Source organism: Poecile atricapillus, chromosome 28, assembly GCF_030490865.1.
Source record: "Poecile atricapillus isolate bPoeAtr1 chromosome 28, bPoeAtr1.hap1, whole genome shotgun sequence".
NCBI classification, from domain to species: Eukaryota; Metazoa; Chordata; class Aves; order Passeriformes; family Paridae; genus Poecile; species Poecile atricapillus.
Window position 1 is genome coordinate 2,183,022 of NC_081276.1, and position 18,003 is coordinate 2,201,024.

Genomic DNA, 18,003 nt, shown 5'->3' on the forward strand with positions numbered 1-18,003 from the left:
CCGGTGCCGCCGTGCCCGGGGGGGTTCCGGAGCGGTTCCCGCCGTGCCCGGTACCTGCCGTGCCCGGGGCCTGGCGGCCGGGCCGGGTCCCGCCGCCGCCGCAGCCCGAACCGCTCCCGGGGGCGCGCGGCGGCGGCACCGGAGCGCCGGCAGGGGGGGCGTGGATGGGGGCGTGGCCTGAGCAAACCCGGCGATCTGATTGGTCCGCGCAAGCCACGCCCCCGATGACGAGCCCCGCGCCACGCCTTTGACCACGCCCCCTAATGGTGACCACGCCCCCTAAAGGTGGCCACGCCCCCTGGTCCCCCCCCGCCCCCTCCGTGCCCCCCCGGACCCCCCAAATTGCCCCCCAAAAACGCCCCTTCCCCATCACGGCCCTTCGGAACCCCCCGGGAGCCCCTCCCCACCCTCCGGCTGCGCTGCACCCCCAAATTCATCACCCCCCGTTCCCCCCACAGTACAGCCCTCCCGAAAAACGCCCCCAGTGCACCCCAAAAACATCCTCAGTGCACCCCAAAACTCCCCTGAGCACCACAAAAACATCCCCAGTGCATCCCAAAACTCCCCTGAGCATCCCAAAAACATCCCCAGTGCACCCCAAAACACCCCCAGTGCACCCCAAAACTACCCCAGTGCACCCCAAAACTCCCCTGTGCACCCCAAAAACATCCCCAGTGCACCCCAAAACTACCCCAGTGCACCCCAAAACACCCCAGTGTACCCCAAAGCGCCCTCAGTGCACCCCAAAGCGCCCTCAGTGCACCCCAAAAACATCCCCAGTGCACCCCAAAAACATCCCCAGTGCACCCCAAAACGCCCCCAGTGCACCCCAAAACGCCCCCCGCACCCCAAAACTCCCCCAGTGCACCCAAAACTCCCCCAGTGCACCCCAAAAACATCCCCAGTGCACCCCAAAACGGCCTCAATGCACCCTAAAACTCCCCCAGTGCACCCCAAAACTCCCTCAATGCACCCCAAAACGCCTCCAGTGCACCCCAAAAACGCCCCCAGTGCACCCCAAAAACGCTCCCAGTGCACCCCAAAACTCCCCCCGTACCCCAAATCGCCCCCAGTGCACCCAAAACTTCCCCAGTGCACCCCAAAGCGCCCCCCGCGCCCCCCAAAGCTCCCCCAGTGCACCCAAAACTCCCCCAATGCACCCCGAAACGGTACTAGTGTACCCCAAAATGCCCCCAGTGCACCCCAAAACTCCCCCAATGCACCCCAAAACGCCTCCAGTGCACCCCAAAACTCCCCCAGTGCACCCAAAACTCCCCCAGTGCCCCCCAAACCTCCCCCGCGCCCCCCAAACCTCCCCCGCGCCCCCCAAAACTCCCTCAATGCACCCCAGAAGTCCCCCAGTGCACCCCAAAAACGCTCCCAGTGCACCCCAGTGCACCCCAGAACTCCCCCAGTGCACCCCAGAACTCCCCCGCGCCCCCCAAACCTCCCCCACGCCCCCCAAAGCTCCCCCAGTGCACCCAGAACTCCCCCGCGCCCCCCAAAGCTCCCCCGCGCCCCCCAAAGCTCCCCCGCGCCCCCCAAAGCTCCCCCGCTCCCCCCAGAACTCCCCCAGTGCACCCCAAACCTCCCCCGCGCCCCCCAAAGCTCCCCCGCACCCCCCAAAGCTCCCCCGCGCCCCCCAGAACTCCCCCGCGCCCCCCAAAGCTCCCCCGCGCCCCCCAAAGCTCCCCCAGTGCACCCCAGAACTCCCCCGCTCCCCCGTACCTGCTGGGGCTCCCCGGGACCGGCCGGGGGGGTCCCGGGGCCGTCAGGGGCAGCGGGGCCGGGGCCGGGGCTGGGGTCGGTCCGGGGGTCCGGGGGCCATGGGCTTCCCTCCACGCCTGCCCGGGGGGACACGGGGCGTTAGGGGACCCCAAAACCCCCCGGGGACAGGGCAGGGACCCCCAGAGCTGCCACGGCCACTGAGGGTCCTGCCCTGGCACTGCCACCCCCACAGCGGTCACCGTGTCCCCTGTGCCCGTGGGGATGTGGCACACGGGGGACACCACGGCACGAGCGGATGTCACAGCGGTGTCCCCTTGGCACAGGGACTGTCACAGCGGTGTCCCCTTGGTGTGAGGGGCAGTGTCACAGCGGTGTCCCCTTGGCACAGGGACTGTCACACCAGTGTCCCCTTGGCACAGGGACTGTCACAGGAGTGTCCCCTTGGTCACAGGGACTGTCACAGCGGTGTCCCCTTGGTGTGAGGGGCAGTGTCACAGCGGTGTCCCCTTGGCACAGGGACTGTCACACCAGTGTCCCCTCGGTCACAGGGACTGTCACACCAGTGTCCACTCGGTCACAGGGATTGTCACAGCGGTGTCCCCTTGGTGTGAGGGGCAGTGTCACAGCGGTGTCCCCTTGGCACAGGGACTGTCACAGCAGTGTCCCCTTGGTCACAGGGACTGTCACAGCGGTGTCCCCTTGGTGTGAGGGGCAGTGTCACAGCGGTGTCCCCTTGGCACAGGGACTGTCACACCAGTGTCCCCTCGGTCACAGGGACTGTCACACCAGTGTCCACTCGGTCACAGGGATTGTCACAGCGGTGTCCCCTTAGTGTGAGGGGCAGTGTCACAGCAGTGTCCCCTTGGTCACAGGGACTGTCACAGCGGTGTCCCCTCGGGCACAGGGACTGTCACACCAGTGTCCCCTTGGTCACAGGGATTGTCACACCAGTGTCCCCTTGGTGTGAGGGGCAGTGTCACAGCCGTGTCCCCTTGGCACAGGGACTGTCACAGCATTGTCCCCTTGGTCACAGGGACTGTCACACCAGTGTCCCCTTGGTGTGAGGGGCAGTGTCACAGCGGTGTCCCCTTGGCCACAGGGGGTGTGTGACACCGCTGTCCCCATTGCACAGGGGGTGTGTGACACAGCAGTGTCCCCTCGGTGTGAGGGGCAGTGTCACACCAGTGTCCCCTCGGTGTGAGGGGCAGTGTCACAGCGGTGTCCCCTTGGCACAGGGGGTGTGTCACACCAGTGTCCCTGTTCAGGAGGGGCAGTGTCACACCAGTGTCCCCATTGCACAGGGGGTGTCACACCAGTGTCCCCTTGGTCACAGGGACTGTCACACCAATGTCCCTGCTCAGAGGGGCTGCACCAACGATGACCCCATTGCACGAGGGGCTGCACCCCATGAAAAACCCCACAGCACGAGGGGGGCTGTGTCACCAAAACCCCACAGCACGAGGGGTTATGTCACCAAAACCCCATTGCATGGGGGGCTGTGTCACTAAAACCCCACAGCACGGGGGCTGTGTCACTAAAACCCCACAGCACGGGGGCTGTGTCACACTAAAACCCCACAGCACGGGGGGCTGTGTCACTAAAACCCCACAGCATGGGGGCTGTGTCACCAAAACCCCACAGCACGGGGGCTCTGTCACTAAAACCCCATTGCATGGGGGGCTGTGTCACCAAAACCCCACAGCACGGGGGCTGTGTCACTAAAACCCCACAGCACGGGGGCTGTGTCACTAAAACCCCACAGCATGGGGGCTGTGTCACACTAAAACCCCACAGCACGGGGGCTCTGTCACTAAAACCCCACAGCACGGGGGCTGTGTCACACTAAAACCCCACAGCACGGGGGGCTGTGTCACCAAAACCCCACAGCACGGGGGCTGTGTCACTAAAACCCCACAGCACGGGGGCTGTGTCACACTAAAACCCCACAGCACGGGGGGCTGTGTCACCAAAACCCCACAGCACGGGGGCTGTGTCACCAAAACCCCACAGCACGGGGGACTGTGTCACTAAAACCCCATTGCATCCATCCAAAAACCCCATTGCAGGAAAAGCTGTGCCACCAAAACCCCACAGCACGGGGGCTGTGTCACACTAAAACCCCATTACACGAGGGGTTACATCACATAAAAACCCCATTACAGGAGGGGTTACATCACATAAAAACCCCATTGCATGTGGGGTTACCTCACATAAAAACCCCATTACAGGAGGGGTTACCTCACATAAAAACCCCATTGCATGTGGGGTTACCTCACATAAAAACCCCATTGCACGAGGGGCTACCTCACATAAAAACCCCATTACACAGGGGCTGCACCATCCAAAAACCCCATTACACAGGGGCTGCGTCACACTAAAATCCTGTTGTGTGAGGGGCCCTATTGCACCAACAACGCTGTTCCACGAGAGACTGCACCACACTAAAACCCCACTGCAGAGGGGTTACATCACATGAAAACCCCATTACACGGGGGCTGCACCATCCAAAAACCCCATTGCAATGGGGTTACATCACATGAAAACCCCACTGCAGGAAGGGCTCAAAAACCCCACTGCAGTGGGGTTACATCGCACTAAAACCCCACTGCACGGGGGCTGCAAGGTCCAAAAATCCCCACTGCAGGAGGAGCTGTGTCACACTAAAACCCCATTACCTGAGGGGCTGCACTGTTCAAAAACCCCATTGCACGGGGGTTACGTCACACAAAAACCCCACTGAACGGTGGGCTCAAAAACCCCATTGCAGGAGGAGCTGTGCCACACAAAAACCCCATTGCACGGGGGTCTGCATCACACAAAAACCCCATTGCACGGGGGCTGCACGGTCCAAAAACCCCACTGCAGGAGGAGCTGTGTCACACTAAAACCCCACTGCACGGGGGGCTCAAAAACCCCATTGCAGGAGGAGCTGTGTCACACTAAAACCCCATTGCCTGAGGGGCTGCACCGTCCAAAAACCCCATTGCACGGGGGGCTCAAAAACCTCATTGCACGGAGGTTATGTCACACTAAAACCCCACTGCACGGGGGACTCAAAAACCCCACTGGATGAGGGGCTGCACCGTCCAAAAACCCCATTGCAGGAGGAGCTGTGTCACACAAAAACCCCATTGCACGAGGGGCTCAAAAACCCCATTGCACGGGGGCTGCATCACACAAAAACCCCATTGCACGGGGGGTTATAAACCCCATTGCACGGGGGCTGCACCGTCCAAAAACCCCACTGCAGGATGAGCTGTGTAACACTAAAACCCCATTGCACGGGGGGCTCAAAAACCCCACTGCACAGAGGGTTATGTCACACTAAAACCCCATTGCACGGGGGCTGCACCATCCAAAAACCCCATTGCAGGAGGAGCTGTGTCACACAAAATCCCCACTGCACGGGGGGTTATGTCACACTAAAACCCCATTGCACGGGGGCTGCACCGTCCAAAAACCCCACTGCAGGAGAAGTTGTGTCACACTAAAAACCCCACTGCACGGGGGGCTCAAAAACCCCATTGCACGGGGTCTGCACCGTCCAAAAACCCCATTGCGTGAGGGGTTAAGTCACACAAAAACCCCACTACACGGGGGACTCAAAAACCCCACTGCACGGGGGCTGCACCACCCAAAAACCCCATTGCACGGGGGGCTCAAAAACCCCATTGCACAGGGGTCTGCATCACACTAAAACCCCATTGCACAGAGGGTTATGTCACACAAAAACACCATTGCACGGGGGCTGCACCGTCCAAAAACCCCATTGCAGGGATGGTTATGTCACACAAAAACCCCATTGCACGGGGGGCTCAAAAACCCCATTGCACGGGGGTCCGCATCACACTAAAACCCCATTGCATGGGGGGCTGCACTGTCCAAAAACCCCACTGCAGGAGGGTCTGCATCACACAAAAACCCCACTGAACGGGGGGCTCAAAAACCCCATTGCAGGGATGGTTATGTCACACAAAAACCCCACTGCAGGAGAAGCTGTGTCACACTAAAACCCCATTGCACGGGGGGCTCAAAAACCCCATTGCAGGGAGGGTTATGTCACACTAAAACCCCATTGCATGGGGGGCTCAAAAACCCCACTGCACAGGGGGCTCAAAAACCCCACTGCACGGAGGGTTATGTCACACTAAAACCCCATTGCACGGGGGCTGCATCACACAAAAACCCCACTGAACGGGGGGCTCAAAAACCCCATTGCACGGGGGGTTATAAACCCCACAGCACAGGGGGTTATAAACCCCACAGCACGGGGGTCTGCGTCACACAAAACCCCACATCACGAGCATCCCCACCGCCCCAACCCCACCGCCCCACAGCCCCCCACCCTCTCACAACACCCCCGAGACCCCACAAAACCCCCGAGATCTCCTCCCGGCAGACCCCGGGGGGCTCCGCATCCCCCCCATCCCCGCGGAACCCGCCGGGATTCGGGGCCTCCAGCACCGCGGGATGGCTCCGGCCACCAGCCCGGGGACAGCTGCGCTTGTCACCGGCACCCCGCGGTCCCCTGGGGGGGCTGCGGCACCTCGGGACCCCCGGAGCCCTTCCCGGTTCCCCCGGGAGCTGCGGAGCGTGGCCGGGCTCCAGCGCCCAGCTGCTCCCGGTGTGCAGCCGGAGCCCTGGCTCCCCTCCAGAGCCGGATCATTTTCTCTCCATTCTGCCAAATTTATCGCAGGAAAATGGGCTCCGATTCCTTTTTAATATTCGGCTGGGGAGGGAAAAAAGCCGCAGCGGGCAGGGATGGAGGGGAAATGTTTTCCTGCCCTCCCCTGAGGCTGTGGCAGGCCCCACAGCCCGGGAAAAGTTTTTGTCACCTCAAATGGGGCTGGGTGAGGCCACCCCGGGGTTGGGGACAGTGAATATTTCATGGAGCTCCGCTCCGTGGTGGCTTCGCTCCTCTGGATGGCGGCGGAAAAGGGCCCCGGTTCCATCTTCCCCCCGCCCCATGGACCCCCGAGCTCGCCCTCATCTTCCTCACCCCGGGGAGGCCGCGTGTCCCCTGTCCCCTGTCCTTGTCCCCAAGGTGGGGATGCGCAGGGAGGTCCCGCCTGTCCCCACAGGGACAGGGACGGGGACACGGCAGGTCCGCGGTCACCGCTGTGTCCTTGAGCCACGGGCCGCGGTGTCCCCGCCGCGGGATGCGACACCGGGACACCCACGGGTGGCAGCGCGTGGGGTGGCACTGAGAGCCCCGCGACAATGGGGACAGCTGGGGATGCGCCACCACGCTCCTGATGGGGACACCAAAGGGGTCCTGAGGGTGACACCAAAGGGGTCCTGAGGGTGACACCGGCCGCGACAGCGCCTCCCGGAGCGGGGACACGGCCGGGGACACCCCATGGCCGGGCTGCAGCACCCGGGGGTGACAACGGGGTGACAACGGGGTGACAAGGGGGTGACAAGGGGGTGACAACGGGACCACGCTGGGCTCCCCCCGTGGCCCGGAGCTGCCTCGGAGCAACTGCAGAGGAGGGGAGGGCGCGGATAAAAATAGAGGCGAGCGGCCCGAAGGGCTCCCCGCGGGTGATTTATTTATTCCCCGCTCGTTAATTCCTGCCCGGCCATCACCGCAGGGAGGGGCAGGAATTTTGGGGTGGGGGGAGCCAGGCTGGAGCCCCCCCCCCCCTTTGCGGGGTTGGGGACGCTCGGGGCTGTTGGGGGCCGCGCGGTGACCCCGGGCGGGGCGACGGGGGCTCCCCGCCGCTCGCCACCGGGGCTGGCCGGGGGCACCGAGTGCGTCAGACCCCCGGCAGCCCCCCCCCCGATCCGGCCCCAAAAATCCGCGGCGGTGGCGGCGGTTCCAAGCCCTGGCCATATGTCCCAGGCTGGGGAGCAGCTGGCGGGGCCAGCAGGAGCCCCCGGCCCCCGCAGCCGCCGCTGCCCACCCGCCGGACACCGCGGGGCGGCCCGGGGGTGGCACCGGAGCCCCCCGAGGGAAGGGCAGGGGGCACCGGGGAGGGGTCGCTGTGCTTTGGGGGGCGCACGGAGGAGGCTGAGAGGCCACGCGGATCCCCCCAAAAACGGGGATGGCTCAGCCCAGCCACGGAGCGGGGGGGGGGGGGGGTTGGGGACACCCGTTGGGGACACCCTCGGTGGTGGCGACCCCCGGAGCCCCCGCCCCCGTCCCCGTGTCACCCCCCCCTGGCACAGCGGGGTGGGGACAGCGCCCGGCGCTGGGGGGGTTTCCCCAAGGCAGGATCGGTGTCACCCGGGGGGTGTCCGAGTGTCCCCCCCCACCCCCGCCAGGAGCTGGGGGTGGCACAGGGGGTGGCACAGCCGCGGCGACACGCGGGGACACGCGGGGACACCCGAAGCTCCCCGGCCCCGCCGCGGCGCCGGGGAATCCCCGCCTGGTGCCGGGGTCTCCCCGAGAAAATCCCTCCCCAGAGCCCCTCCGGGACAGCCGGGCACCGCCGCCGGATCCGGGGACACGGCGACATCCCCCGTGTCCCCGAGGGGTGGCAGAGAGCCGTGATCCCCCTCCCCGCGACACCCCCAACCCAAAAACGGGGGGGAGACCCCATCCCCATCCCGCCCGCCCGGGGAGGGGTCGCGCAGCCGGGGGAGCCCCCCCGTACCTGCTGGTGGTGCTCGGGGCTGGGCTGGGGGGTCCCGGGGGGGGCTGCAGCGGGGGGGTCCGGGCTCCCCACGCCCCCCCTCGGTCGCCACCGCGCCGGCGTCCCCAGACAAAGCCGCCGCGCCGGGTTCTCCCTGCGCCTCCCCCACGCTCAGCCCGAAGGACAAAGCCGCTCCGCCTGGCTGCCCCCGCCGGGCCACCGCCGACCCCCGCCCGCGGCCACCCGGGGGGGGACACGGCTGTGCCCGCAGCCCCCGGAACCCCCACAGAGCCCCCACTGAGGGGGGGGGACCCCCAAAGCTCGCACACGCCCCTATAGAGCCCCCAGTCCCCACGGCGGGGCGGGGGTCCCCAGAGCGGAGCAGGGGGTGTCCCCGCGGTCCCCACCCTGCGCAGGGTCCCCGGGGGGGGGCCAAGGTCACCGGGAAGGTCGCGAGGGGCGGGGAGGCCCCTGTGTGTCCCCGAGGTCCCCGCACGTGGAGGCCACGAGGGCCACGCGGTGCCAGAAGGTTCCCGGAGCCGCCGGTGCCACCCCGGGCTCGGCAGTGGCACCGGGACACCGGTGGTGGCCGGACGTGTCACCCCCAGCCCGGTGTCACAGGCGCGTCTGGAGCGCGGGGTCACCCTGGTTGGGGTGGGTGCTGAGCTGGGTGTCACCCTGCTCGGTGTCACCTGTGTCACCCCGCTCAGTGTCACCCGTGTCACCCTGCTCGGTGTCACCTGTGTCACCCTGCTCGGTGTCACCCGTGTCACCCTGCTCAGTGCCACCCGTGTCACCCCGCTCGGTGTCACCCTGCTCGGTGCCACCCGTGTCACCCTGCTCGGTGTCACCCGTGTCACCCTGCTCGGTGTCACCCGTGTCACCCCGCTCGGTGTCACCCTGCTCGGTACCACCCGTGTCACCCTGCTCGGTGTCACCCTGCTCGGTGTCACCCGTGTCACCCTGCTCGGTGCCACCCGTGTCACCCTACTCGGTGTCACCCGTGTCACCCCGCTCGGTGCCACCCGTGTCACCCTGCTCGGTGCCACCCGTGTCACCCTGCTCAGTGTCACCCGTGTCACCCCGCTCAGTGTCACCCGTGTCACCTCGCTGTGCCATCCCTGTCACCCCCCGTGTCACCCGTGTCACCCCTCTGTGTCACCCGTGTCACCCCGCTCAGTGCCATCCGTGTCACCCCGCTCGGTGCCACCCGTGTCACCCTGCTCGGTGTCACCCGTGTCACCCTGCTCTGTGTTACCCGTGTCACCCCGCTCAGTGCCACCCGTGTCACTCCCCTGTGCCACCCGTGTCACCCCATTCAGTGTCACCCGTCTGTGCCACTCGTGTCAGCCCGCTCAGTGTCACCCGTGTCACCCCGCTCAGTGCCACCCGTATCACCCCGCTCAGTGTCACCCGTGTCACCCCTCTCTGTCACCAGGGCCACCCCAGCAGCCAAACCTCGGGGGAGCCCCGAGTGCCACCAGGCCCTCAAGCGCGCTCACGCCTTTGGTGACAGCAGCCACGCTGTCCCCAAGGACGGGGACCCCCCAAAATGTCCTGGATCCGTCAGCTGGGGGTGGCCCGAGCAGCCGAACCCCGCGGGGGGCGCGTCCCTGATGTCCCCACGCCACAGCGATGTCCCCACAGCGATGTCCCCAAACCGCAGCCATGTCCCCACAGCAATGTCCCCACAGCAATGTCCCCACAGCAATGTCCCCACACCACAGCAATGTCCCCACACCACAGCGATGTCCCCAAACCCACAGCAATGTCCCCAAACCGCAGCGATGTCCCCACGCCACAGCAATGTCCCCAAACCCACAGCAATGTCCACATGCCACGGAAATGTCCCCACACCACAGTCATGTCACCACACTACAGCAATGTCCCCACGCCACAGAAATGTCCCCTAACCGCAGCCATGTCCCCAAACCCACAGCAATGTCCACATGCCACAGAAATGTCCCCTCACCACAGCCATGTCCCCTCACCACAGCAATGTCCCCACGCCACAGCAATGTCCCCAAACCGCAGCCATGTCCCCACAGCCATGTCCCCACGCCACAGCAATGTCCCCACGCCACAGCAATGTCCCCAAACCGCAGCCATGTCCCCACAGCCATGTCCCCACGCCACAGCAATGTCTCCACACCACAGTGATGTCCCCAAACCGCAGCCATGTCCCCACGCCACAGCAATGTCCCCACGCCACAGCAATGTCCCCACAGCAATGTCCCCATGCCACAGCAATGTCCCCAAACCGCAGCAATGTCCCCACGCCACAGCAATGTCCACATGCCACAGAAATGTCCCCACGCCACAGTCATGTCGCCACAGCAATGTCCCCTCACCACAGAAACGTCCCCACACCACAGCAATGTCCCCACGCCACAGCAATGTCCACACGCCACAGCAATGTCCCCTCACCACAGCGATGTCCCCTCACCACAGCAATGTCCCCACACCACAGCCATGTCCCCACACCACAGCAATGTCCCCACGCCACCAACACCGCAGCGAGAGCGTCCCCAGTGTCCCCCCACCACAGCACCCCCCGGGCAGGACATCCCCGCTGTCCCCAAACCCGCAGGGGGGGGCGTCCTTGATGTCCCCACACCCGTGTCCCCCCCACGCAGGGAGGACATCCCCATTGTCCCCACAAACCCCGCAGCGTTCCCGCTGTCCCCACACGCCACAACACCGCACCCGCAGGACACCCCCGATGTCCCCTCCCTGTCCCCCCCCCCCGCAGGACACCCCCGATGTCCCCTCCCTGTCCCCCCCCCCCGCAGGACACCCCCGATGTCCCCTCCCTGTCCCCTTCCCCCACAGGACACCCCCGATGTCCCCTCCCTGTCCCCCCCCCCCCAGGACACCCCCGATGTCCCCTCCCTGTCCCCCCACACAGGACACCCCCGATGTCCCCTCCCTGTCCCCCCCCCCCCCGCAGGACACCCCCGATGTCCCCTCCCTGTCCCCTTCCCCCACAGGACACCCCCGATGTCCCCTCCCTGTCCCACCCCCGCAGGACACCCCCGATGTCCCCTCCCTGTCCCCCCCCAGGACACCCCCGATGTCCCCTCCCTGTCCCCCCCCAGGACACCCCCGATGTCCCCTCCCTGTCCCCCCCCCCAGGACATCCCCGCCACTCCCACACCCTCAGGGAGGGAGTCCCCGCTGTCCCCACACCCCACGCGCGGGGTCCCCGACGCTGCCATCCCCGGGGGTGTCCCCAACACCGCTGCCACCCCCGGGGGTGTCCCCAAAACCGCTGCCACCCCCGGGGGTGTCCCCAACAACACTGCCATCCCCGGGGGTGTCCCCAACACCGCTGCCACCCCCGGGGGTGTCCCCACATCGCTGCCACCCCCGGGGGTGTCCCCAACACCGCTGTCACCCCCGGGGGTGTCCCCAACACCGCTGCCACCCCCGGGGGTGTCCCCACACCGCTGCCACCCTCGGGGGTGTCCCCACACCGCTGCCACCCCCGGGGGTGTCCCCAAAACCGCTGTCACCTTCGGGGGTGTCCCTAAAACCGCTGCCACCCCCGGGGGTGTCCCCAGAACCGCTGCCACCCCCAGGGGTGTCCCCAAAACCGCTGCCACCCCCGGGGGTGTCCCCACACCGCTGCCACCCTCGGGGGTGTCCCCACACCGCTGTCACCCCCGGGGATGTCCCCAACACCGCTGCCACCCCCGGGGGTGTCCCCACACCGCTGCCACCCCCGGGGGTGTCCCCAACACCGCTGCCACCCCCGGGGGTGTCCCCACATCGCTGCCACCCCCGGGGGTGTCCCCACACCGCTGCCACCCCCGGGGGTGTCCCCAACACCGCTGCCACCCCCGGGGGTGTCCCCACACCGCTGCCACCCCCGGGGGTGTCCCCACACCGCTGCCATCTCCGGGGGTGTCCCCAAAACCGCTGCCACCCTCGGGGGTGTCCCCACACCGCTGCCACCCTCGGGGGTGTCCCCACACCGCTGTCACCCCCGGGGATGTCCCCAACACCGCTGCCACCCTCGGGGGTGTCCCCACATCGCTGCCACCCCCGGGGGTGTCCCCAGAACCGCTGTCACCCTCGGGGGTGTCCCCACATCGCTGCCACCCCCGGGGGTGTCCCCAACACCGCTGCCACCCCCTCGCCCGCTCACTTGCCACGGCCCCGGGCTACGGGGAGCGTCGGGGTTCGCCGGGGGGTCCGGGGGATCCGGGGGGATCCGGGGGGGTCCGGGGGGATCCGGGGATCCCGGGGGGCTCCGGGGGGCGCGGGGGTGGCGGGCGCTGCCGGCTCCGGGCTCGGCGGAGCGACACTGGCGACAACGGCAGCGTGCGGGGGGGGTGGAGGGAGGATGGGTGGGTGGGTGGGTGGGTGGGAAGGGGGGGTCCGGGGGCTTCCCCGCCCCACGCCCCCGCCTTCCCCGCACCCCCCCGGCAGGGCAGTGACCTTGAGGCCGCGGAGCTGGCGGTGGGTGGGAGCCCGGGATATTTTTAGCCGGGCACTGTCACTCGCAGCGCGTCCTCATTGTCACCGCCGGGGGCTCCTCCCGAGCCCCCCCTGCCCCAACGCCGCCGTACCGGGGGAGGATGAACAGGCCCCGGACACGCCGGAGCCTCGGAACACCGGGGAAGCCCCGGGGAAGCCCCGCCGTGGTGCCCCCTCCCCTTTTCAAACCTCCCCCCTCCGCCGCCACCGGGCACCGGGGGCTTCCCGGAGCGGGGGGGATCCTCCCGAGCCGGGGGATTCCCGGGAATGCGGGAATTCCCGCCCGCCGCGGGCTTCCCCAGCACCGGCACCGCCCTGGAGCTGAGCTGGGGGGTCCCCAAACCCCCCCCTCCCCACCCCAAATTCACCCACCTGCCGCCAGCCCCCGGCCTCCGCTGCCCTCGGGCGCTGCCGCCGCTGACCATGGCCCGGCGGCGGCGACACGTGAGGCACCGAGCCCGGGATGGCAACCGGGAGCCGGGGGCGAGCCTGGAGAGCGGCTCCGCGGTGCCGCCGAGCCCCTCCCGGCCGCGCCGTGCCTCGGTTTCCCCAGCGCGCAGGCGGCGGCGGCCGCGGGGGCTGCGGGAGGCGATGCGGCGATGCCGCTCCACACGCGCAGCCGCCGAGCAGCCGCCCCGCCGCTTCCCGGGGCTTCCCGGGGGCCTCCCGGGGCTTCCCGGGCTTCTCCCGGTGTTTTCCCGGGGTTCTCCCGGTGTTTCCCGGGGCCTTCCCGGTGTTTTCCCGGGCTTCTCCCGGTGTTTCCCGGCCGCCGCTGCGGATAAACGCGGCCGCCGGACGGGTCCCCGCCGCGGGGCTGGGGGCGATCGCCCACCCGCGGGACCCCCCCAAACCCCGTGGGGACCCCCCGGTGACCCCCTTGGACCCCCCCCCATGGGACCCCCCCGGTGACCCCCTTGGACCCCTCCCCCCAAATTTCCCCCAAAATCCCTCCGAGGGCCTTCGGACCCCCCAAAATCCCCCAAAAAATCCCCAAAAAATTCCCAAAAATCCTCCTCCCCTCCCCCACCCCCCAAACCCCCCCCGGGACCCCCCCCCCAAATTCCGCCCCCTCCCCAAAATCCCCCCAAAATCCCCCCAAAATCCCAAAACCCCCCCAAAAAATCCCTTGGACCCCCCCGGTGACCCCTTGGACCCCCCCGGTGACCCCCCCGGTTTTGTCCCCCCCTCCCCAAAGCTCTCGGTGTCACCCCCGGGGGTGCTGGAGGTGGGGAGGGGGCGCGGGGGGACCCCCGGGGTTGGGGAGGGGGATGGGGGGGGATGGAGTGTCCCCTCCCCCCCCCTTCCTGCAGCCCCTCCCCCTCTTTTGTCACCCGGGCGGGTTTGGGGACACGGGGGGGGAGGGGGGGTGGAACAGGGGGGGTTTGGGGGGGTGGGGGGAGCAAAGGGGGGGCGGGGTGTGGGGGGCGGGGGGGGTGAATTTGGGGTGAATTCGGGGTGTGATTTTGGGGTGAACTGGGGGTGAATTTGGGGTGAATTGAGGGTGAATTTGGGGTGTGATTTTGGGGTGAATTGGGGGTGAATTTGGGGTGTGATTTTGGGGTGAATTTGGGGTGTGATTTTGGCGTGAATTGGGGGGTGAACAGGGGGTATAAATTGTGTGTTTGGATGTGCATTGGAGCTGAATTGGGGGTGAATTTGGGGTGAATTTGGGGTAAATTTGGGCTGAATTGGGGCTGAATTGGGGCTGAATTTGGGCTGAATTTGGGCTGAATTGGGGGTGAATTTGGGCTGAATTGGGGGTGAATTTGGGCTGAATTTGGGCTGAATTGGGGCTGAATTGGGGGTGAATTGGGGGTGAATTTGGGGGTGAATTTGGGCTGAATTGGGGGTGAATTTGGGCTGAATTGGGGCTGAATTTGGGCTGAATTTGGGCTGAATTGGGGCTGAATTGGGGCTGAATTGGGGGTGAATTTGGGCTGAATTGGGGCTGAATTTGGGCTGAATTGGGGGTGAATTGGGGGTGAATTTGGGCTGAATTGGGGGTGAATTTGGGCTGAATTGGGGCTGAATTTGGGCTGAATTGGGGGTGAATTGGGGGTGAATTTGGGCTGAATTGGGGGTGAATTTGGGCTGAATTGGGGCTGAATTTGGGGTGAATTGGGGGTGAATTGGGGCTGAATTTGGGCTGAATTGGGGCTGAATTGGGGGTGAATTGGGGGTGAATTGGGGTGCACACAGGGGTGTGTTGGATTGTGCAAGGGGTGTGAATTGGGGGGTGCGAGGTGTGTGTATTGGGGCTGAATTTGGGGTGAATTGGGGGTGAATTGGGGGTGTGCAAGGTGTGGTGTGCACGGGGCTGTGAGCAGGGGTGTGAATTTGGGGGTGAATTTGGGGGTGAATTGGGGGTGAGTTGGGCGTGAGTTTGGGTGTGAATTGGGGTGTTCATTGGGGTGAATTTGGGCTGAATTGGGTGTGAAATTGGGGTGAAGTGTGCATTGGGGTGAATTTGGGGGTGAATTGGGGTGTTCATTGGGATGAATTTGGGGGTGAATTTGGAGTGAATTTGGGTGTGAAATTGGGGTGATTGGAGTGTGCATTGGGGTGAATTTGGGGGTGAATTGGGGCGTGCATTGGGATGAATTTGGGGGTGAATTTGGAGTGAATTTGGGTGTGAGTTTGGGTGTGAATTGGGGCGTTCATTGGGGTGAATTTGGGTGTGAATTTGGGTGTGAATTTGGGGTGATTGAAGCGTGCATTGGGGTGAATTTGGGGGTGAATTGGGGTGTTCATTGGGGTGAATTTGGGGGTGAATTTGGTGTGAATTTGGGTGTGAGTTTGGGTGTGAATTGGGGTGTTCATTGGGATGAATTTGGGTGTGCATTGGGATGAATTTGGGTGTGAATTTGGGGTGATTGGAGCGTGCATTGGGGTGAATTTGGGTGTGAATTGGGGCGTTCATTGGGATGAATTTGGGGGTGAATTTGGGGGTGAATTTGGGGGTGAATTGGGGCGTTCATTGGGATGAATTTGGGGGTGAATTTGGGGGTGAATTTGGGTGTGCATGAGGGGTTTCGCGAGGTGGGTGTGCAAGGCGGGGTGTGCACAGGGTGTTGTTCAGGGTGTGCACAGGGTGTTGTTCAGGGTGTTGTGCAGGGTGTGACACGCCTGTTCCCGTGAGCCTGTGAGCCTGTTCGTGTGTCTGTGTGTCCCTGTCCCCTGTCCGTGTGTCCCTGTCCGTGTGTCCGTGTGTCCGTGTGTCCGTGTGTCCGTGTGTCCCTGTCCCCTGTCCGTGTGTCCCTGTCCGTGTGTCTGTGTGTCCCTGTCCGTGTGTCCCTGTCCGTGTGTCCCTGTCCGTGTGTCCCTGTCCGTGTGTCTGTGTGTCCCTGTCCGTGTGTCCCTGTCCGTGTGTCCGTGTGTCCGTGTGTCCGTGTGTCCGTGTGTCCGTGTGTCCCTGTCCGTGTGTCCGTGTGTCCCTGTCCGTGTGTCCGTGTGTCCGTGTGTCCCTGTCCGTGTGTCCCTGTCCCCTGTCCGTGTGTCCGTGTGTCTCCGTGTGCTCGGAGCAACGGGGGGATGCCTCCCGGTAAGGGGGAGAATTCCCGGTGTGGGATTCTCGGTTCGGGGCGGTTCCCGGTTTGGGATGATTCCCGGTTTTCAGGGGTGATTCCCAGTTTTTTTGGGGTGATTCCCGGTTTTCAGGGGTGATTCCCGGTTTTTAGGGGTGATTCCCGGTTTTCAGGGGTGATTCCCGGTTTTTAGAGATGATTCCCGGTTTTCAGGGGTGATTGATTCCCGTTTTTTTGGGGTGATTCCCGGTTTTTAGGAATGATTCCCGGCTTTCAGGGATGATTCCCGGTTTTCAGGGGTGATTCCCGGTTTTTAGGGGTGATTCCCGGTTTTCAGGGGTGATTCCCGTTTTTTTGGGGTGATTCCCAGTTTTCAGGGATGATTCCCGGTTTTTAGGGGTGTTTCCCGGTTTTTAGAAATGATTCCCGGTTTTCAGGGGTGATTCCCGGTTTTCAGGGGTGATTCCCGGTTTTTAGGGGTGATTCCCGGTTTTCAGGGGTGATTCCCGGTTTTCAGGGATGATTCCCGGTGTTTAGGGGTGATTCCCGGTTTTCAGGGATGATTCCCGGTTTTCAGGGGTGATTCCCGGTTTTTAGGGGTGATTCCCGGTTTTCAGGGGTGATTCCCGGTTTTTAGGGGTGATTCCCGGTTTTCAGGGGTGATTCCCGGTTTTTAGGGGTGATTCCCGGTTTTCAGGGGTGATTCCCGGTTTTTAGGGGTGATTCCCGGTTTTCAGGGGTGATTCCCGGTTTTTAGGGGTGATTCCCGGTTTTCAGGGGTGATTCCCGGTTTTTAGGGGTGATTCCCGGTTTTCAGGGGTGATTCCCGGTTTTTAGGGGTGATTCCCGGTTTTCAGGGGTGATTCCCGGTTTTCAGGGGTGATTCCCGGTTTTTTTGGGGGTGATTCCCGGTTTTCAGGGGTGATTCCCGGTTTTTTTGGGGTGATTCCCGGTTTTTTTGGGGGTGATTCCCGGTTTTTTTTGGGGGTGATTCCCGGTGCCCGCCCCTCGCGGTGGCGCGGGCGGATCCCGGGGCCGCGTGACCGCCGCCCCCGCCCCTCCCCCCCTCCCCCCCTCCCCTGCTGGTTGCCATGGCAACGTCCCCTCCCCCCCCCGGTGGGAAAAGGGGGGAGGGGAATCCCCGAGGGGGGAGGGGCGGGGAATCCCCTCCCTTCTCCGCCCCTCCCCCCCTCTCCCGCACTGCGGGATTCCCTCAAATCCCACGGGAAAAGGGGGATCCCCCTTCCATGGGGCAGGAATTCCCCCAAATCCCACGGGAAAAGGGGGATCCCCCTTCCATGGGGCAGGAATTCCCTCAAATCCCACGGGAAAAGGGGGATCCCCTTCCATGGGGCAGGAATTCCCTCAAATCCCACGGGAAAAGGGGGATCCCCCTTCCATGGGGCAGGAATTACCCCAAATCCCACGGGAAAAGGGGGATCCCCCTTCCATGGGGCAGGAATTCCCCCAAATCCCACGGGAAAAGGGGGATCCCCCTTCCATGGGGCAGGAATTCCCTCAAATCCCACGGGAAAAGGGGGATCCCCCTTCCATGGGGCAGGAATTCCCTCAAATCCCACGGGAAAAGGGGGATCCCCCTTCCATGGGGCAGGAATTACCCCAAATCCCACGGGAAAAGGGGGATCCCCCTTCCATGGGGCAGGAATTCCCTCAAATCCCATGGAAAAAGG

At 64.8% G+C, this 18,003-nt stretch overlaps 1 protein-coding gene across 3 annotated transcripts in view; it reads right to left on the reverse strand.

The window, feature by feature from the left end:
* Positions 1-13,547, reverse strand: part of KCNN1 (potassium calcium-activated channel subfamily N member 1) — a 36,812-nt gene extending 23,265 nt beyond the window's left edge. Inside the window, exons 1-2 of one of the 3 annotated variants that reach the window (XM_058858894.1) lie at positions 13,161-13,547; positions 1,729-1,844 (exon numbers count right to left, since the gene is read on the reverse strand). The gene's annotated coding sequence lies outside the window, so the exon portion shown is untranslated. Of the gene's footprint in view, positions 1-54; positions 144-1,728; positions 1,845-12,456; positions 12,511-13,160 lie in introns of those variants that run through there. The other 2 variants (XM_058858895.1, XM_058858896.1) reach the window with 2 other exon arrangements.
* Between the last annotated feature and the right edge of the window lie 4,456 nt (positions 13,548-18,003).